Genomic DNA, 22,488 nt, shown 5'->3' on the forward strand with positions numbered 1-22,488 from the left:
GGACCAGGAAAGATCTTCAGAGAACTCCTGTTCCCTGTTGTAATATGCAGAGATGCTGTTATCACCGCAGGGGTTGGTTTGTTTTAAAGGTCAACCTTATAGCGTCTGGGATTCTCCGGTACATCTTTCCAGATGTGGACAGTGAGACTGGATTTGTGACTTAAATTCTTCAATGGCACTGCAGTTTGCTTCTACAACACTTTATTTCGTAGCTGGGATGTGGCCTGTTTGTTGACTTGTCGGTCGGAATGGCAAGGCTAGACTGACTGGTGTGGGGGGGGGGGGGTGGGAAGAAGAAGAGAGGTTGCTAGCTTTTTGCCTAAAATTTGAGTTGATGGATAAATGATCGATTTTTTTCCAATGGAATTTTTCTAGTGCACAGGAGTAAAGTTACTGTTGCATGTTTAAAGTTTGTGGTCAATTTGCCTTGGAATTGTTGATCAGAGAAATCTAGTTAGTTGGGTCAGGCAGAATGCAGTATGACATTAGTAGCCACCATTTCTCCTAAACGATGTGACTACACTTTAATGTCTGTCTAGTCCAAGACTAAATTGTTTTACGGTAGACAAAAGTGCAAGAGAAACTCAGCGGGTGCAGCCTGAAACGTTGCCTATTTCCTTCGTTCCATAGATGCTGCTGCACCCGCTGAGTTTCTCCTGCACTCTTGTCTACCTTTGATTTTCCAGCATCTGCAGTTACTTCTTAAACACTAAATTGTTCTACATTGTGTTCTGGAAGTATTTTGTTGCCATCTACTTCTTGTAGGCTGAGTCCTTGCCAAATGTATTTCATAAGATGCATCAAATTCTCCACTGTTGATTTTCTCTCTTAGTGGGGATAGGAAAGGACTAGATTGAGGAGAATCCTGAACAATAATGTCTACCGAATGAGCTTCAAAAATTGGCAGTTTGCTTGTGCTCAAAACTGGGTTTGCTGTGTTTTCAGGAGTTGTACGTTGTGGGCTTCTGTTTCTTCCAGAGATGAGAATGGTAACAGCTTAGAGTTTAAGAGCAGGGAGGTTCTACTGCAGTTGTACAGGGTATTGGCGAGACCACACCTGGAGTATTGCGTACAGTCTAGGTCTCCTAATCTGAGGAAAGACATTCTTGCCATAGAGGGAGTACAGAGAAGGTTCACCAGACTGATTCCTGGGATGTCAGGACTTTCATATGAAGAAAGACTGGATAGACTCAGCTTGTACTCGCTAGAATTTAGAAGATTGAGGGGGGATCTTATAGAAACTTACAACATTCTTAGGGGTTGTACAGGCTAGATGAAGGAAGATTGTTCCCGATGTTGGGGAAGTCCTGAACAAGGGGTCGCAGATTAAGGATAAGGGGGAAGTCTTTTAGGACTGAGATGAGAAAACCATTTTTCACACAGTGGTGAATCTCTGGAATTCTCTGCCACAGAAGGTAGTTGAGGCCAGTTAATTGGCTATATTTAAGAGGGAGTTAGATGTGGCCCTGGCTAAGGGGATCAGGGGGTATGGAGAGAAGGTACGGAATACTGAGTTGGATGATCAGCCATGATCATATTGAATGCCGGTGTTTCTATGTTGATGTTTGTACTATAAAAATTGTGCCATTTGATACTGCTTGTGGAGTACTTAACTACTATTTTCTCAAGTAATCCTATGGCACACTAGTTTATTGCTGCAAAGGTCTGCTTCAGAATTGGACCGATTCAGTGGGTAGAGGTGGTTGGGAGTGGGTGGCCCAATTGATTTTTTTTTTTTAAACCAAGGTGCAAACACAGTGCAGGCTTGTCAAACAAGTGTGAAGAAATTTGATTCCAAATTTGTGCTTTTTACCTTGAGCCTTCAAGTCTCCGCCATTCTAAACAGCATTCTGTATAGTCACAAAACATTTCAATATTCAGGGTGAGCTTTGGAATTAAAGTCGCGGTGGGTTTCTGGAAGTTGCTTGTGCTGTGGAGTTGTGGTGACAAAAAAAAATCCTGTGTACATTTGGGAAGTTGGCTTTTATCCACAGTTGAAATCGTTGGGAGGGTTGAAGTGCAGGGAGTTTCCAATAGTGAAGATGGGGAAATGCCAGATCCAACTTGTTTTATTCACATTGTCATAATTTAAAAACTAAAGGTCCCAGCTTGATGTATTACCATCAACATTAATTCCATATATTGTGGGTAAAAGCAGCTTCCCAAATCCCCGCGACTTTCGCAATCAGTCAGCAAGGCCTACACGATCTCCCAGTTGCTTAGCATTTATCCTTGATTCCCATACTGACTTATCTGTTGTGGCCCTCATTTGCAAACTGGAAGAGCATCTCTGATTCTGCTTGGGTAGCTTACAATCCAACAGCATAAATATTGAATGATCCAATTTTAAGGAAGGTTTGTTGGGGCCCTCTCTCCTTTGATACATACACATTTTGACCTTGCCCTTCATTTACCTGCAAGGGCAGCTGGCTCCCTTGATGGATTTAAGGGCAGAGATATAGGAACAGGTATTCTATTTGCAGGAGAATTATGTGGGGAGGGCCTTTTTTTTTTTTTTTTTTCTCTTTTTTAAGCATCCCTATTTTACTTCGGTTTGTATTTTTTTGTAGTCTTATGCTAACGACAAAACTACACGTTTAAATGGATCTCTTTGGTATGGATAAAGAATCTCCAGTCTGACACTGTTAAAACACGGGAGAAATAAATGTAATCGCTTTCCCATTGTCTTACAACAAATTATTTGCTTGAAGCTTGCTAATTGTATTAAAGGAAGGCATTATTTACGTAGAGCAGTTTCTCACCCAACCACCCCGCCTGCAACTGATGGCATCGCACTAACCGACTGAAGATAGAAACATAGAAACATAGAAATTAGGTGCAGGAGTAGGCCATTCGGCCCTTCGAGCCTGCACTGCCATTCAATATGATCATGGCTGATCATCCAACTCGGTATCCCGCACCTGCCTTCTCTCCATACCCTCTGATCCCCTTAGCCACAAGGGCCACATCTAACTCCCTCTTAAATATAGCCAATTAACTGGCCTCGACTACCCTCTGCGGCAGAGAGTTCCAGAGATTCACCACTCTGTGTGAAAAAAGTTCTTCTCATCTCGGTTTTAAAGGATTTCCCCCTTATCCTTAAGCTGTGACCCCTTGTCCTGGACTTCCCTAACATCGGGAACAATCTTCCTGCATCTAGCCTGTCCAACCCCTTAAGAATTTTGCAAGTTTCTATAAGATCCCCTCTCAATCTCCTAAATTCTAGAGAGTATAAACCAAGTCTATCCAGTCTTTCTTCATAAGACAGTCCTGACATCCCAGGAATCAGTCTGGCGAACCTTCTCTGCACTCCCTCTATGGCAATAATGTCCTTCCTCAGATTTGGAGACCAAAACTGTACGCAATACTCCAGGTGTGGTCTCACCAAGACCCTGTACAACTGCAGTAGATGTGACCTTAGTTGATATCTGCGCCAATGATAAAGACGCATTTGTGTGGAACTGCTGGTGTGACTATCTCAAACAGGCTAAAGGCTTGCCCATGACCGTTATAGGGCCAGAACTTGATGTTTTGTTCCTCAAAGATACACACTTGTGACAATTTTACTGAGTCACTCAGTTGAGAAAGTTAAGCTGACCTGAAATGTAACAATGATGGGAATGGTATAAAGTACATTTGATGTTTAATAGAAGACTCTGTTCAGGAAAATTTGTAGTTAACAGAGTAAGTACATGTAGAATTTGGCTAATTTTTAAACTAGGGCTTAGATTGACCGAATCGATTCTCCATTTAAAGGTCCGTATTATTTGGTGTAGTTAAATAACTAAACATACCATTGCCCAAGGTTCAGTTGGCATGAAATTATTTAATACTCTTTAACCTATCCAGTTACATTGAATATTTCTCTGGATGTGGTGATCGCTCTAATCATAATGTCTGAAATGTTTGGACAGTTCTTGCTGACTAATTGTCAAGTGGGAAAAATATCAAATTTCTTTCAGTCTTGCAACAAGGCTGGATTGTTTCATCAGAAACGATCTGAAGAAGGGTCTCGACCCAAAACGTCACCCATTCCTTCTCACTCTTTAGTTACTCCAGCATTTTGTCCACCATTGTTTCATCAGAAATGTGTATTAATGAATTAACTTTAGTTGTCCTTCCTGGTCATTTGTATGTGTGAATTTGATCCATTGTTTTAAGTGCATTTGCAGGCTGTCCTGTTGATGACTTTTTTTTTTACCTGGAGGGTAGCCTTATACCAAAGCTGGCTTAGACACTTACAAATACTCTAGAGAGTGTAGTTAAGAGTACAGGAAATAATGTATCCAGGACTAAACGGTGATAGATATGAAGTTGGAGAATTAATGTATCGTAACAACAATCAAGGTAAATTGTTAACTAGTGATTTCTAATTTTGGGATAATAGAAGAAACTGTGTTACTGTATCTTGACCTTCAGTTGATCTGCAGGCATTGTGTAATTAAATTTGTGTAACGGTGCATGCAGTCGTTGAAGAAAATGTTGAGATCAAGGACTTTGATATTGAAGTCTGGAATTGGGACCATTATTCTCACCATGTTGACCTGGCTTCCTTAAGTATTAGTCCGATCAGCTTTGACTAATTATTTATAAGATTCCCACAAGTTACTGTTGCAAATTGTTTTGCACCTTGTCACTTACAGTACATAGATCGTCATCCAATTTTTCCAGCAACTTGTGGTCCAGACAAAATGATGAGTGCGCTTGAAATCACCAATCCCCTTCCAGAATATATGGCACCTAGGCTGCGTGGGCCAGCCAATCTCTGTCTCAACGGGACTTCCACAGCCACTCAGCAGGTCGTATCTGCGCTCTGCAGCTGGGGCCCTGGTCAGGCAGATCCGTTCCTATGTCTGACTGAGAGCTGGTGTCTCAGCCCCTCTGCGCCATCCCAGTACCCGTTCAACTCCTCCCTGAGGCTGTGACCTCTGGTCTGGAAAAACAGATATTCCAGCAAGGCTCTGGAACCAAGGGTGCCAGAAAATCGGCAGTGGAACTGTATTTTAGGATTAACCCACTTAAGGGCTTGTCCCATTTACGCGTCACAACATGCGCATCGTGATGCGCACATGGTGTGCATTTACGCGCGAGCGGTGACGTATGCAGTTGCGCGCGGTGCCGCAGGGTTTTGCGACTTGCGAGATCTTCGCGCGCCACCTGTGTGACATGCAAATGACGCCCAAGTGGGACAGGCCCTTTAATAGGCTTTAATGAGTATTCCAGCCAAATGTAAGAAACGGCCTCTCCACAAAATGGATGCTCAATTGATAAACGACTGATCAACCTGCGCAACTGAAACTTGCTTTATTGAAAATTGTTAACATTTTAAAGCATTTGGTATGCATTAAGGAATAAAGGTGTGGAAGATAAATTAAATTCTCATCACAAGACAAACCACCTTCTCCCCATGTGTAGGAAAGAACTGCAGATCTTGGTTTAAAACAGCGGAGACGCAATGCTGGAGTAACTCAGCAGGACAGGCAGCATCTCTGGAGAGAAGGAATGGGTGGTGTTTCGGGTTGAGACTGAGGAAGGGTCTTGACCCGAAATTCCAGTATTTTGCGTCCACCTTCTCTCCATAATGGATAACGGTGTTAGCCTTTTAGGGCAGGAGGTCATGTACTCACGATGGCACCTGGAATATTGTGTGGGTCTCCTCCCAACTCCAAGGATGTACATGATGTAGGAAGAACAACAAAGGTTAAATGGGCTGACTTTTTCTAGTTTAGAGGTACAGTACGGTAACAGGCCCACCGGGTCCGCGGTGACCAGCGATCCCTGCACATTAACACTATCCTACACCCACTAGGGACAATATTTACATTTACGAAACCAATTAATCTACAAACCTGTACGTCTTTGGAGTTTGGGAGGAAAACAAAGATCTCTGAGAACCCACGCAGGTCACAGGGAGAACATACAAACTCCATACATACAGCACTCATAGACGGGATCGAACCCGGGTCTCCGGTGCTGCATTCGCTGTAAGGCAGCAACTCTAACCCTGAGCCACCGTGACTGCCCGATTTTTGACTTGGAGGAGATTTAGCCTATGGGTTGGTGTCGTGGATGCTGTAGAAGGGAAACTGGCAAAAGCCTGCTGAGTTTGTCATAAAAACAGTGCTGCTGCACACTCGTCTGGTCAGGCAGCATCTGTGGAAAGTTAATCTGAGGTAACTTCCGAACAAGTAATTTCCGAACAAAGTAATTTGAAACAATTGATAATGCTGAAATGTGGGGTGGTCAAATGTGTCTTTTTTTTTTCCAACTCTCTATTTAGTCAATGAGGGTTTTTATATCCAGGAAATGAGTGAGGTTTCTTTGAGACATAGCCAAGGGTCTTGGCAATGGAGGTGTTTCTCGCTAAACTGGATTCTACTCCATGGCCCCACTCTCAAGATAGGAACAGAATGCCATTTGTGTATTTAGTGTAGTAACTAAAATGCTATTTTACTCATCTCGATTATGAACTTTCCTAAATGTTGTTTGTGGAATTGACCTGTCAGATATGTTAAGACTTGGGTAAATGCCAGAGAGAATTTAAAATTCAAATTCTCTCCCAGTATGTTGGAACATGTGCTCTTTGCCTTTCACTTCCCCAATGATTCAGAGTTCGGTACTTCCCAGTAATTTAATAGATTATGCAGGAGCCTGGCCACTCTTGTATGGTTCGGTGTGTTCTGTCGATTTTGCTATTCACACACTCCCAAGAACTTGCTGAAAGACTTCTCATTTGCATCCAGGCTGAAGGGTGGGTAATCATTCTTTTAATTATTTCATGACAAGCTTGCTGCATAGGTTAGTGGGGAGAGGGGAAGGAGAATGGATGAATACTCTGGTTTCCAGCAGAACAACCCACTCGCAGCAAGTAGATGTTTTAATTATTGCATCTTAATTTTTTTTTTTTGTAAATGCTACCTCGGAGTTGGGAGTTCAGTGGTACTTTTCATGTGTACAGAGTACAGTGAAATTCATTTTTTTGCATACTGTTTAGTGGCAATCCTGCTATAAATTAGGCAAAATCATACTAGGTATAAGTATCAAATAGCAGCCCACACTGAGTCACTACACGAGTCACTACGTTGTGGGTGCCATCCTGCACTCTTCCAAATTCTAATTTTTAAAGTAGTTTTAATTTGACCATAAAGGCCCCTTTCTTCTGGCAGAAAAAGAACTGGGTCAGAATTGCAATGGTCGGCCTGGCCAGGCGATGTGTCAGTGTCCTCCACAACTGCTGTGCCGCCACAAGCCGCATCCATCAATGCAGTTACAGACTAACAAGTCATCTGTCCATGTTGGAGACTGAGGAATTCATTTCCTTTTCTTTGCCCCTTCTAACTTGCTCTCTTTGTAAATGTTGAATTGGGCAGTCTGTGTCAGAGTCCACTGTCTAGACTTTCGCAATGCGGTAGTAAGGTTGTTGACTGGGCGGCATGAGTCATTTAACGCAGAGCTCTTGTACACTAGAACAAAATTATGGATTGAGCAAACCTTAAACACTTCTGTTTCCACATTACCCATGCTGTCATGGGTTTTGAAACATCCTTGTATTTATCATTCCCACGGCTAAATATTGCACAAACTGAATACTGTCCGGATTCTCTGCCATTTAATCCAAACATCCACCTCTAAACAACATTTGCTTTATTGTTTTTTCATTTCATATACATCTTATCTTGAAATTATGAATTGAGAATTGAAGTTATCTAGTGAGGCTAGAACTTGTACTTTTATACCCATCGGCAATTTTAAAATTGAACTAGTTGCCAGAATATTTCCATGATAGCAGTTTTAGAAAAACTTGCTGAGATGGGTAATAAGACTAGGGCAGAATTAGATTATTTGACCCATGGTGTCTGCTCTGCCATTTGATCATGGCTGATCCATTTCCCCACTGAACCCCATTCTTCTGCCTTTTCCCTGCCACCTTTTGGCTCTTACAAATCAAGAACCTATCAATCTCCATTTTAAAATGCCCATTACTTGGCTCCGTTTCCATCTGGGGCAATGAATTCCACAGATTCACCACCCTCTGGCTAAAGAAATTTCTCGGCTTCTCTATTCCTAAGGTGCATCATTTTATTCTGAGGCTGTCCCCTCTGGTCCTGGACTCTCCCACTACTGGAAACGCCATATCCAAGCAGTCAGCAGATAAAATCCATGTACAAGAGGGTATAGAATCCTGAATTTGCTTCAGCTATCAGTTTTGAATCCCAATTTGAATATTTTAAAAACCATACCGAATTTAATAATAGATATTGTTTTTGTCCATTTGGATACGTGCAGAATGGACTTGCCTTGTCAGCAGAAATCCTGAAATTTCCATTCAAAGTTCTTGAAAATAGGATAAGATTTTGTAAACTGGCGTGAGATTAGCTAATCTCGGCCTAAGCGCTGGTATAGTTTAATTACAATTGACCCCTGGGATGAGCAGAAATTGGCCACCACTCGCACGCTCTTAATCCCCAGTAAATCCCGCTGGTAACTGCGTAAGAGCGTGACTGCCTTTTTTCCTGATGCAACGGGTCAATTTCTTGGTGCCAAGCAGCAATTTGAGTAATGGCACACCAGGCAATTCTGGCCCCTTGAGGAGATGGGGCAAATGCCAAAAACATTAAACTTGTTCATGCCTTGAACTTGGTTGGTTTCACTGTTTCCATTCTCACTGAAGGATTAAGAGAATGGGGAATTTCTGGCAGAAATCCTCTCTGCTGATTGTAGGCAGCAGCTGTTCCCAGCTTGAGTGTTTGTGGATGGCTAACAGTGTATAGAACTACTACTTGATTTTTGCTTTTTGTGGGTGAAATGTTTCTGCCCTTTTAATTTCCTACATTTGTATTAAAAAAAATTCTACTTTGTTCACAGACTTGTATACTGCTTTCAGAGCAGGTGATAACGATAATGGGCCTGTTCCACTTGCACTATTTTTTTTTTTGGCGATTATCGACACCCGTCATAGTCACAGCAGGTCGCCAAAAATTTTTAACATGGTGAAAATCCAGCGGTGACCAGAAAAAGATATGCCTGTATGATTGTGAGTAGTCGCCCAAAGAGTCCTACCTTTTGCTGCTCGCCACTGGATTTGCAACATGTTGAAAATTTTTGGCCACCTGCTGTGACTATGACAGGTGGGGACAGTCGTCGAAAAAAATTGCATAAGTGGGACAGCCTCTTCAGTCCCTGTACACAAGGCAGATCTTTGATCTTGATTCTGTTAATCTGTCCTGTAGTTCTATTGATTTAGCAAGTAAATGTTTTGGGAGGTTGACAGGAACCATAGCAAGAGCCTGTTTCACACCACCCTACATGGTTTGACTGCCTTCCTCTCCACCCCCATTCGAAGTCGAGCTTGTGGAGCCCTATGTGCATTATTGAGATTTGTTGTTCCACCTTCAAGAGTCTAGTGTTTAATTGCTATTCTTATTGAAACTGAACAATGCAGTTCATACTTGCAGCAGTATAACGAGTCTGTAAACACATCTCAATGGATGGTATCATCAACAAAGTCCAATCAATAAATAAACTCCAATATTTATGGAAAAACACAACAAAAGTCTTGAATTCTTAGTGTGACCAAAACAGTTTGTAGTTTGAAAGTCCAGTTGGTGTTTGTAGTATTGAATAGGTTGTTTGTAGGGAAGAAGCAATTCCTGAACCTGGAGGTCAATTTTCAGATTCCTGTAGTTTCAGATAGGGGTGAAGTTGGAGCGTGGCCAGGGTGATGTGGGTCCTTGATGATAGTGGTCACCTTTTTGAGGCAGTGACTCCTATAGGTCCATTGGGAAGATCAGTGCCAGTGGTTGGCGGTTCCACATTTTGTATTCTTCTTTGTTCCTGGGCATTTGAGTTGCTGACCCAGGCCATGATACAACCAGTCAATGTGTCCTCCGTTATACACCTGTAGATGTTTGAGTATTTGTTGAAATATCAAATCTACTTTTCTTTTAAAAAAAAAGAAAGAAAAAGAAAAGTAGGAATGTTGAGCTTTATAATTGCATCAGTGTGCACCTCTAGTACTAATGCTTGTTATAGGAGATAGACACAAAATGCTGGAGTAACTCAGCAGGTGAGATGGCATCTATGGAGAGAGGAATTGGCGAAGTTTCGGGTCGAGACCTTTTTTCAGACGGATGTCAGGGCAGGGGTCTGGACAAAGATAGAATGTAGGCGGAGACAGTAAGACTAGTCTGAAGATAGAGAAGTCAATGTTCATACCGCTGGGGTATAAACTACCCGAGTGAAATATGAGGTGCTGTTCCTCCAATTTGCACTGGGTCTCACTCTGACAATGGAGGAGGTCCAGGACAAAGGTCAGATTGGGAATGGGAGGGGGAGTTGGGTGCTGGGTCACAGGGAGATCGACTTGGTTAAGATGGACTGAGCGGAGGTGTTCAGTGAAATGATCGCTGAGCCTGCGCTTGGTCTCACCGATGTAGAGATGTTGACACCTGGAACAGCGGATGCAGTGATGAGGTTGGAGAAGGTGCAAGTGAACCTCTGCCTCGCCTGGAAAGACTGTTTGGGTCCTTGGATGGTGTTGAGGGGCGGAAGGTCAAGGGACAGATGTTGCATCTCCTGCGGATGCATGAGAAAGTACCTGGGGAGGGGGTGGGTTGGATGGGAAGGGACGAGTTCACCAGGGAGTTACGGAGGGAACGGTCTCTGCGGAAAGCAGAAAGGGGTGGATGTGGTCAATAGTAGGATCCCGTTGGATGTGGCGAAAATGTTGGAGGATTATATGTTGATTGCGATGGCTGATGGGGTGGAAGGTGAGGACAGGGGGGACTGTACTTGTTACGAATGGGGTGGGGGAGTAATAGCGGATCTGCAGGATATCGAGGAGACCCCAGGAGGGCTTCATCTATAATGGAAGAATGAGGACTTCTCCGATGCCCTGGTATGGAAAACCTCATCCTGGGCGCAGATGTGGCGTAGATGGAGGAATTGGGAGTAGGGGATAGTCTTTACAGGAAGCAGGGTGGGAAGAAGTGTAGTCAAGATAGCTATGGGAGTCGGGTTTGTAGTAGATGTCTGCCAATAATAGAGTTGGCTACAAAAGTTGCCTCTGTTATAGTCAAAAAATGTCTATTGGAGCATTTTCATCTTTGTATGACATGTAATGCCACATTATAATCTTTAGTATAAACCTAGTCCTTGCTGCCGAGAGTTCTGGGAGAAATAATAACATGGATTGAGAATTGGCTGTGAGACAAAGTCTGGAGAAGTCATTTCCAGATCAGCGAGCTGCAGTGAGTAGGATGTTCCAGGAATCTGTGCTGAGGTCCTGAGTATTACAATCCATATTAATAACTTCGATAACCAGGCCAAATACCTCGCCACATTTCGCCAGAATGTGAAGCCAAGTGAAAAGGAAGTAACAATGTTCAGAGGCTGCAAAATGATAAGCGAGTGGGCAAATATTTGGCGGAGAGCTATGTTGGGGAATGTGAGGTTATTTGTCCTAATGGGAATAGAAATACAGAATATTGCTTTCTGGAGAGACGGCAGATGCCGTGTGGGGGGATCTGGGCTTTCATTTAACTGAAGCGCAAGGTTTGCATGTTTGTCCAGCAAGTATTTAGGAAAGTTAATAATAAAATGGCCTCAATTACTGGGGGTTGGGGTATAGAAGTGGGAGTACTTTTACAGCTGCATGGAATTGGAGACGGCAACTGGAGTACCGTGTACAGTTTTGGTCTCCTTTCAAGAGAAGTTTGCATTATTTACTCCTGCAAGAAAGGGGCTATTATATTTAAGGTTGAGCAGGTTAGGCCATTATTGGAGTTACTGATCGAGTGGTGTAATTGAAGCCGAGGATTAACGTGAATGCTGACAGTTGAGCTGAGTTTAGTTTACTGTCCCGTGTACTGAGGTATAATGCTTGCCTAGAAAATCTAGTAGAACTAGAAGGCTTGGCTTCAGAAGGAGTTGTGCATTAAAGACTTGAAAGGAATTTCTTGTGGATTTTGAATCCTGAGATTTTCTATTCCACAGAGCTGTGACAGCTGGATCACTGAACGTCAAGGCGGAAGGATTGCATTTCTTTGTGTGTGTGTGTGTACAAGTAGGCTTGTGGTAACTGCGTCTGATTTGTCTTTAAGTTTGCTACATGCCGATCCTTTGGGTTATTTCCCTTTAAATCACTATCATAGCTCTAATGTTATTGTTATGATGACTGGTGTGCACCTTTTGACTTTTGGATATTAATTGAAAATGGATCGAAGTAAAATTTAGACCTGCAATATTTATAAACAGAACATTTTGGAAGAATATCCTGTCAATAGAGGCAGGAGTCTTTCACGGAGGCATTGAATTGTTAATCGAAATAGTGTGGCTAATATTGATGAATGCATGATTTGCAGAATATGTAGTCTTTTTTCTGACATGAGTGACTTTTGCGATTCCTATTCAGTGCCCAGGCATTGAAGCTATTTCCGAGCTAATATTGAATATGTAGGGAGCTGGTAAGGACTTGCTTGCCATGCTATGGACCCAAAAGCACACATGATTTACCTTAATGGAGTTTCTGCACAGTATTTTATAAATCTGAGCTAGTTGACAATTTTCCTGCAGGTTTGAAAATGTGCACCATGCTCAATCAGCCCAGGACTGTGTAACACTAATCTTTTTTGAGGTTTGTGCAACTGTATGTTTTTGTTCTATTGTAAAATCTCTTGATTTCCACCCAACCTCCATTTTCCTATTTTGTGGTTTACCTATTGGGAAAATGCCCATTTATATTAATTTAAAAAAAAAAAAAAAAAAAAAAAGGTTTTCAGTGAACATTTTTTTTGGCAAACAGCTCCAAATGGTGAAGTTTCATGTCCAGATAGCGACATTAGAAGAGCGTGTAAATGTACTCGTCCTTACTTGCACTCCATGGATATTGGCAAATTGGAGGAGTGCTGAATGCTATGCTGAAGCAGGAAGCGTGGAGAGAAGTCAGTCCTGCCGTGTTGGATGGGGATAATTTAACCATTAAGTAGGATGGCTTGGCCATTATATACTGGACAAGCAACATGCCACTATTTTCTGATCAAAACAATGTTGCATCAGATTGTCGTTGGCTTGGAAAGGTGATTGAATGCTCTCAGTGGAAATTGGGGTTTCCTTGCCTTGTATACAGCACACAAATATGTTCCCTGGTCAAATACTTGGATGGGTATTTGTGCAAAACACTAATTATGATAAATGTTTCTGGATATCTTGTTTCCTCGTAATTACAAAATTCATCACAGGAATTGTGACTGTATAAAATGTCCACACCTCATTGGAAAAATCCAGAATATTAGCTTGTTTATAAGAGCAGGACCCATGACCTTTGAGCTGCAATTGTTTATTGGTGTTAGTTGTTAGCAGTTGTGATCCTGTTCTTCAAGTGTAGCCTGGTAACTATTGAGGTTGCTTAAAAATGACCTGTTTTTGTTTTCGAGGTCCTGGTTGACTTTACAAAAAACCCATATTTAAATTGTTATAACACTAGAAAAATGGCTCCAATTAATTGAGGTGAAAGGAGCTTGATATCTGCTTGTAGAGTCTGCAATGTTCAGTTATTCCCAAAACCACAGCAATACTTGCAGCTTCCAATTTGCATGCCAAATTTTTTAATTGTTTCTGCCTGATGGGAGAAGTTTTTTTTGTTTTGTTTTTTTTTTCTCTTTTTTTCCTCGAGGCTGAATGAATTGGCAAATATTCGGACCCAGTGTTTTGCTGTAATGGAAATGTGCCTTTAAAACTGATTTTGTTGTTGGAGGTGGATTCTTAAAAAACATTCTTAAATTCGGACTAAGTTTTGAACCTACCCATGTTGTTCAAACTAGTTTTTAAACTAAATTGGAGCTATGAATCTCAGGATGTCTGACTTTGGTCCATGTCTTGCTAATTCGCACTAGAATGTTGTTGTCTTCCACCTTACTTACCAGTGCGTAGCTTTTGCGGAGATGTTTATCTTTGTTTATCTTTGTAGCTCTGTGACGCTGCCTCTTCCTGTAATCCAACATTGTGAATAACTTTGTTTCAAGCATCCCTGAATTTAATTGCTGCCTGCTCCTCCCTTCAAATGTGGACTGATCTTCCCCAAATCTTCTCATAACCAAAGTGACAGTTTTCAAAAGGGGTTGAGGCTTTGCTCCTCTATCCTTAACCGATGATGTGGCTTGGGATCAAATCTTTATTTGATTTGTCAGGTCCGTGAAATACCTTCGACTATTCTATAAATATAAATTGTTTACTTGCTGTTGGACCTGCGAAGTTGCATAACGAGTTTCCCCTCTTGTGATGTTGACGATTTGCATGACTTCATGTCCTCCGTCATATGCACACTTGGCAAACAGGCTTGGCCTAAATATATTCCATACTGTTTTTCCACCCTCTAGTTGCTATAGTAATAGACCAGCCACGTTTGGGCTTTGGTGCACAAGTGTGTGACCATCTCGCGTCTCTAGACTACACCACGTTACTCTACCCAAGCTACATTTGACTTCAAATGGTAGGCAGTTCCTCTTAAACTTTATGTAACATTAATTTTGTGGTTACTTTGGCAGCTTCCAACGTTTTGTGCAGTAGACTTAGCTCATTTGGACGAGAAAGTAATGGATTTAATTCCAATTCAAATACGAGTATATCTTTCAAGGAAAGAATGGCGCACTGCCACTAACTGCAATAATATGGTTCATGGCATGGTTTGTGCCTTTGTTTGCAAATTGGTAGTGGTTTCCACTAAGAGCATTGACAGCTTTGGGGTGTTGAAGGGCAATAAATTGTGTTCTTGGTTGTGTTGGCTGTGTTTATACTAATGAGATGCCATAACTCGAGTCCGTGAATTAATCTTTGCTTATGAATCTGAATTTTTGACAACCAGGCAGCACGGTGGCGTCCCCTTAGAGTTATGCCCTTGTAGCGCCAGAGACCAGGGTTCCAGCACCTGCCTGAGAGGAGTTTGTACGTTCTCCCCGTGATCTGCCTGGGTTTTCTTTGAGCTCCTCCCATACTCGAGGCATACAGGTTTGTAGGTTAATTGGCTTGGTATAAATGTAAAAATTGTCCCTAATGTGTGTCTGATCATGTTGGTGTGCAGGGGTCAGTGGGCCAAAGGGCCTGCTTATCTCTAAAGTAAACTAAACTGAATATGGACTTTCTGAAAAGCCTATGCGAAAGGTGCTGAATGTAGATTTGAGTGTAAAATTGTTTAGTTTGATGTTGCCATTAGAATTTAGTGGCCTTTTTTGAATGGCCCTCTGAGCATAGTTTCAACTGATGCGTTTCATGCTTGATCAGAGTGACTTTTGGGTATCGTGTTCACTTTGCCAGTTAGACTAGTTCATTTTTTCGTTAGGGTCCTTCTTGATTGTGTCCTTTGATTTTTGATTGATTGCGTTGACTGCAGGTCATTTGTCACACTAATTTGGATTTGTGTAAAATTAATGCATGGCTGGTTTTTCTTGGTCAGTGTTGGAGACTTGGTGAAACATAGAAAATAGGTGCAGGAGTAGGCCATTCGGCCCTTCGAGCCTGCACCGCCATTCAATATGATCATGGTTGATCATCCACCTCGGTATCCTGTACCTGCCTTCTCTCCATACCTCCTGATCCCTTTAGCCGCAAGAGCCACATCCAACTCCCTCTTAAATATAGCATGGCTATAAATAAAGAGGGCTCAAACTCGTCAATTGAGTGATCATTTGCGGGACCACCTTGTAAATTTAACCTTATGCTCAGCAGGGAATGCTTGGGGCGGCCACCCCAAAGGAATGGATTTGAGTTGATCTTGATGCCTACCTTCGCAACATCCCTGGAGCAGCAATGCTTTTTTAGCAGAACTGCTGATAACCCTTTTTGTTCCTGCTCGCTTTTAACTTGTAGCAGGACAGCTTGGGATGTGTGTATCCTTTTAGGAATAATAATATATTAAAATTGAAGTCCAGAATTTCAAGATATTTTTCTTTGCCACTTTGGGCCAAATTTTCTTTGCTTCTTGCCTCTGCAATTGGCTCTTCCATCTGGAGAGGTGTAGACTTTCCTTAGTGTTGGTTATTGATAGTAATGCCCGTATACTCTATTGTAGTAAAGTTGTCTGAAGAAGGGCCCCAACCCAAAACTTTTCCCCTCCATATTCTCCAGTGATGCTGCTTGACCCGATGAGTTTCTCCAGCACTTTTTTTTTCTTCTTGCAAACCAACATTTGCAGTTCCTTGTTTCTACGAAAGGAGTCTGTTTCCTGGCCAGAGGTCCTCGTAGAAAGAGTGACTGAAACTGTTCCATGAAATTGGTTGCACTCTTCCTGTGGTAGGACTGCAGTTCAGAAATGATTTGGTGACAATCGTTTTGGGATCCAAATGTAAATGTGTTGCTTTCAGAACCTCTATGTTAGAATGGGGGAATCCCTCCTAACTCAGTGCAAGGATTTTTGCCTTGTCTTGCAGCAATTGTAGTTAACTGCCTGCGATTTAAAATGGACTATTTGAAGTTTGATTTAAATGCCATTTTATTGCAGTTGTGCAGCTGGTTTATGTCAATCTATTTTAAATGTTAATTAAAAACAAAAGATGCTGGAAGTACTCGACAGTTTATGCAACATTTGTGAAGAAACGGTTAATGTTCCAGACACCCACTGGAGCAGTAACTACGGTCCAGGCAGCATCTGAAGGGAAATGAACAGACTGGGGCAGGACTAACTAAAATATCATCTATCCATTTCCCTCCATAGACTTGAATTCCTCCAGTTTTTATGCTCAAGATTCCAGCATCTGTAGTTTCTAATGTTTCAAGAAGCATTTAACTCTTTCTTTCCCATATCCTGCCTGATCTGTTGATCAAGCATTGGTCCCCATTTCAGAATTCCAATCTCTGTAGTTATCTGATCATACATTGCCAATGCAGTAAGATTTCTTGGTGTGCAAGCTAACTTTGAAATTCTCTTGGATGCCTTGAATTTGACTTCATGTAAAACAATACCGTGCAAAAGATCCAATCTCCTAAATCACTTTATTTTAGTAGATTGGATTACAAAAAACATTTAATTAAAACTAGTTGTATGACTTTTGGAATTGTTAAATGAATATGCTATCTGCTTGCAGGGTTGGGGAATTCTGAAGCCACTTGTGGATTCTTAAATTGGTCCATGGTATTTGTTCAAAACAATTCAAACTTTTTCTCAAAATGGAAGGAATGAAGGAAAGACTGCACATGAATTTGTTGAAATGCCATCATTTTACCAAGGCTGACCACATCCACACCATAGAATTCCAAAATTTTTGTTTCCTCTTTCAGATGGATGCTTCAGTGGCTGCCACGTTTGAGTCCACCCCTTGAATTTTTTTGATGATTTGGACTGTCTAAAATTATATTCTGATCACTGCCAAACACCCTATTCAAGTCCTGTTGGGCATGATTTATTGTCTGGCTTTACATTGAGGAATATAAGCCTTTGCACTGCGGGCTATTTCGGATTAGTTGGTAGTCGTAGAAATGCAACACAAACTGACCACAGTTATGATGGCCAGCTGTGCATCAACACTAATTCTACATAAACCCCACTTAATTCTGTCCACATGGTCTAAATCTACCCAGATGTTCATCATTAACTTACACCCAGGCAAATTAGTGGCCAAATAACCTACAGAGCACAGGCAGTAGCTTCTAGCTTGATTGATCCAATGGCAGAGTTGAGATGAGCTTGTGAATTTGCTGTGCTGCAAGTTGCACCAACAAAAATAGTGCTTCACATTCTCAAATCTTTGCTTGAGAGCACTGTAGCAAGACATGGTAACTTGACAAATGGCTTGAAGAGCTAGTACAGGTGACTCTTGTTCAGTTAGTGGAGACTTTCCCAAATTGAATTTGCATACTGCTACTCGTTGAAGAATGGTCCCGACCCAAACGTTGCTCACCCCTTTTCACCATAGATGCTGCCTGACCGCAGAGTTACTCCAGCACTTTGTCTCTTTGGTATAACCCAGCATCTGCAGATCCTTGTTCCGTAATTATGGAGAGGGTCAGAACTGGACCTAGGGTTGAGATTTTTGATTGGAGAAAGGCTAACTTTGATGCGATGCGAGATGATTTAAAAGGAGTGAACTGGGACATTTTGTTTTATGGGAAAGATGTAGAAGAGAAATGGAGGACATTTAAAGGGGAAATTTTAAGAGTACAGAATCTTTATGTTCCTGTTCGGTTGAAAGGAAACAGTAAAAATTGGAAAGAGCCCTGGTTTTCAAGGGAAATTGGACATCTTGTTCGGAAAAAGAGGGAGATCTACAATAATTATAGGCAGCATGAAGTAAATGAGGTGCTTGAGGAGTATAAGGAATGTAAAAAGAATCTTAAGAAAGAAATTAGAAAAGCTAAAAGAAGATATGAGGTTGCTTTGGCAAGTAAGGTGAAAGTCAATCCAAAGGGTTTCTACAGCTATATTAATAGCAAAAGGATAACGAGGGATAAAATTGGTCCATTGGAGAGACAGAGTGGACAGCTATCTGCAGAGCCAAAAGAGATGGGGGAGATATTGAACAATTTTTTTTCTTCGGTATTCACCAAGGAGAAGGATATTGAATTATGTGAGGTATGGGAAACTAGTAGAGTAGCTATGGATACTATGAGGTTCAAAGTAAAAGAAGTACTGACACTTTTGAAAAATATAAAAGTGGATAAGTCTCCAGGTCCTGACAGGATATTCCCTAGGACATTGAGGGAAGTTAGTGTAGAAATAGCCGGGGCTATGACAGAAATATTTCAAATGTCATTAGAAACGGGAATAGTCCCCGAGGATTGGCGTACTGCGCATGTTGTTCCATTGTTTAAAAAGGGTTCTAAGAGTAAACCTAGCAATTATAGACCTGTTAGTTTGACTTCAGTGGTGGGCAAATTAATGGAAAAGATACTTAGAGACAATATATATAAGCATCTAGATAAACAGGGTCTGATTAAGAACAGTCAACATGGATTTGTGCCTGGAAGGTCATGTTTGACTAATCTTCTTGAATTTTTTGAAGAGGTTACTAGGGAAATTGACGAGGGTAAAGCAGTGGATGTTGTCTATATGGACTTTAGTAAGGCCTTTGACAAGGTTCCTCATGGAAGGTTGGTTAAGAAGGTTCAACTGTTGGGTATAAATGCAGGAATAGCAAGATGGATTCAACAGTGGCTGAATGGGAGAAGCCAGAGGGTAATGGTGGATGGCTGTTTATCGGGTTGGAGGCAGGTGACTAGTGGGGTGCCTCAGGGATCTGTGTTGGGTCCTTTGTTGTTTGTCATGTACATCAATGATCTGGATGAAGGTGTGGTAAATTGGATTAGTAAGTATGCAGATGATACTAAGATAGGGGGTGTTGTGGATAATGAAGAGGATTTCCAAAGTCTACAGAGTGATTTAGGCCATTTGGAAAAATGGGCTGAAAGATGGCAGATGGAGTTTAATGCTGATAAATGTGAGGTGCTACACCTTGGCAGGACAAATCAAAATAGGACGTACATGGTAAATGGTAGGGAATTGAAGAATACAGTTGAACAGAGGGATTTGGGTATAACCGTGCATAGTTCCTTGAAGGTGGAATCTCATATAGATAGGGTGGTAAAGAAAGCTTTTGGTATGCTAGCCTTTATAAATCAGAGCATTGAGTATAGAAGCTGGGATGTAATGTTAAAATTGTACAAGGCATTGGTGAGACCAAATCTGGAGTATGGGGTACAATTTTGGTCGCCAAATTATAGGAAGGATGTCAACAAAATAGAGAGAGTACAGAGGAGATTTACTAGAATGTTGCCTGGGTTTCAACAACTAAGTTACAGAGATAGGTTGAATAAGTTAGGTCTTTATTCTCTGGAGCGCAGAAGGTTAAGGGGGGACCTGATAGAGGTCTTTAAAATGATGAGAGGGATAGACAGAGTTGATGTGGACAAGCTTTTCCCTTTGAGAATAGGGAAGATTCAAACAAGGGGACATGACTTCAGAATTAAGGGACAGAAGTTTAGGGGTAATATGAGGGGGAACTTCTTTACGCAGAGAGTGGTGGCGGTGTGGAATGAGCTCCCAGTGGAAGTGGTGGAGGCAGGTTCATTGGTATCATTTAAAAATAAATTGGATAGGCATATGGATGAGAAGGGAATGGAGGGTTATGGTACGAGTGCAGGCAGGTGGGACTAAGGGGAAAAAAAATTGTTCGGCATGGACTTGTAGGGCCGAGATGGCCTGTTTCCGTGCTGTAATTGTTATATGGTTATATTATATGGTAATGAAATTTGTTTTCTTGCGGAATGCAATGTGGGGAAACCGATAAATAAACTGCAAAATTAATCAATTTTATTCATTCACGCAGTACTGGAAGACAGTAAGATTTATAATTTGATATGCTTTTTCTATGACCAAATTAAACATTTTCATTTGTAGTTGGTCTGGAAAGAACCTGTCGGGTATTTTGACCTCCCCCAGTGAATCTCAACTGGGGATTGGTAAAAGATATAATGAATGAGCTTTCATCTTGGGCTTTGTTGATTTTTAGATTACAATCTCCCCAGTATGTGAATCAACCAGACCGTGTGTATGCTGCCCTATCCAGTTTTGGCTAGAGTTGCACTGGTTTTGTATCCACTTTGTAGTTTGAATTTTGCGACAAGTCTTTGAATGCTGGTGCTTCTACTAATTTAAGTTGCAAGATTAAAAATGAATGGTTGCAGGATATTGCACAGTACAGTAACATGTTTTGAGTGTACCTTCAGCAGTGTTAACTGGTAGATATTATCTATTCCCAAAGCCTTTGCAAATTATTCCAATCTTTATCCATTGCTAATAGATTCCTTTTTGAGTCTACTGCCTTGGTTCGAGGAGGCCATTTAATGTATGAATTCTCTGCACAGTTAATGTGGAGATTGCATAGCAAATCCTAAAGATTGCATATCACTTTTTGACTTATAAAATAAACAGCTATGATAGTGGGATTGATGATATCTTTTGTGGGGGTGGGAGAGGGGTCAGAGGCATTTGCTGAAATATGCTGCAAATATTTAGCATATTTAGCTTGACACTTGTTAATAGTTTTTATGTTTGCAATCTATGTTGAAAGGTGCACTTTATAGTTCTTCATGCCTTCTAACACATTAGCTGCTTTGTAGCAGTGGGTCATGTGAAGTTTAAGTTCCAGATTTGCTGGATGGTTGAGAATGAAGTGTTTAATCTATTAGAACTAGTATTGCCAGTCTGTATAGCATTCCAGGATAAGCATTTAGGGAGGTTTTGCTGCAAGTATCACCAGTCGATCACCTAATTCTACAAGCGATCTTCTTTATTTAAAAAAGCTATAACAATCGAGCTAGCCAAAGCCATGCAAGAAGTTTAGCAAGTTTAGTATCACTGTTTTGTTTCCGTCTCGATTGTTCAGGCCACGTTGGGTTTGTCGTGATGAATAGTCTACTCTTTTGCCCTGAAGAATGGGCGTGTCTTGTCAAATACTGACGTAGCCTATACATGCACACTGTCATGCCTATTTAATTGCTAGTACGTAGATTCCTTACTAAGAGCACTTTTGCCAGCATTGCAAATGGGACAGGTCTGTTCTCCTAACCACATTTTAAAGCTATCTTTGGTAATGTCTGCTTCATCTTGACTTTAATTTTTGTACCAGGGTTGCTCCTTAAATTGTAAATTTGCAATGTTAGCTTTAAATACTCTGTAGTTGAAAACTTTCAAAGTAGAGAGTACTTGGTATATGCTGCACTGTATTAATTGGATTCAATTCCTCTTCTGCTAAATATAAATAGACTGAATTCGCAAATGATGAATGTGTCTTGATTTTGATTTTTGTTTTCCTTCCAGATCATTTGAAAGTATGTTTTGGCACAGCGGAGATTAAAGCAATGTGAGGTATGCCTATTCATTGCATTCAGTTTAAAAAAAAAATAAAAAAAAAACTTGTTAAATGTATTTGGTGTGTCTTACTGTGAACATGAGTGTTCTGTTGGGAAGTCTCTTGGCTGGCATAATGAAGGTCTGGGTCATTCCTTTAGTGATGATCACCTTGCCTTTTCATAGTGCAAAAGCGTGGAAGCTTGCAGAAAAGTAGCAGCCCTAAGTAATCATGTGAAAACATGGAAATTAAAACATTTTCATTGTAAATTCTGGACTTTGCATTCTGGACTTTGATTTGAAAGGGCTAACTTCAGAGAGTGATTACTTTGCTGGTCACGCAAATTCGATAGATTCTGGAATTCTAGGTTTGGAGGGTAGCAAATATGTCCTTACTTTGTAAATGGAGAACTGGGTATTTGGTCCAATGTCTGCAAAGTAGGATATCACTCGACAACACATTAAGATTGAACAGAATCAGCATGGATCCATGAAACCAGACTTGGCTAATCTACTGGAATGGCTTGAGTAAACGCCCAGTAGAATATATATGAAGTGAATCGGTTGTAATGTGTTTGGGTTCAAGGCTTCCGACAAGATCCCATGCACGAACATGGTCAACAAAGGGCAAGAGGGGTAATTATTGAATGGAA

The 22,488-nt window shown here is 41.2% G+C and overlaps 1 protein-coding gene across 4 annotated transcripts in view; it reads left to right on the plus strand.

The window, feature by feature from the left end:
• Nucleotides 1-22,488, plus strand: part of spsb1 (splA/ryanodine receptor domain and SOCS box containing 1) — an 80,638-nt gene that overhangs the window by 39,038 nt on the left and 19,112 nt on the right. For 2 of the 4 annotated variants that reach the window (XM_055659621.1, XM_055659618.1), the window contains exon 2: nt 21,806-21,853. The gene's annotated coding sequence lies outside the window, so the exon portion shown is untranslated. Of the gene's footprint in view, nt 1-14,363; nt 14,489-21,043; nt 21,540-21,805; nt 21,854-22,488 lie in introns of those variants that run through there. The other 2 variants (XM_055659619.1, XM_055659620.1) reach the window with 2 other exon arrangements.

This window comes from Leucoraja erinacea, chromosome 30, assembly GCF_028641065.1.
Source record: "Leucoraja erinacea ecotype New England chromosome 30, Leri_hhj_1, whole genome shotgun sequence".
NCBI lineage: Eukaryota > Metazoa > Chordata > Chondrichthyes > Rajiformes > Rajidae > Leucoraja > Leucoraja erinaceus.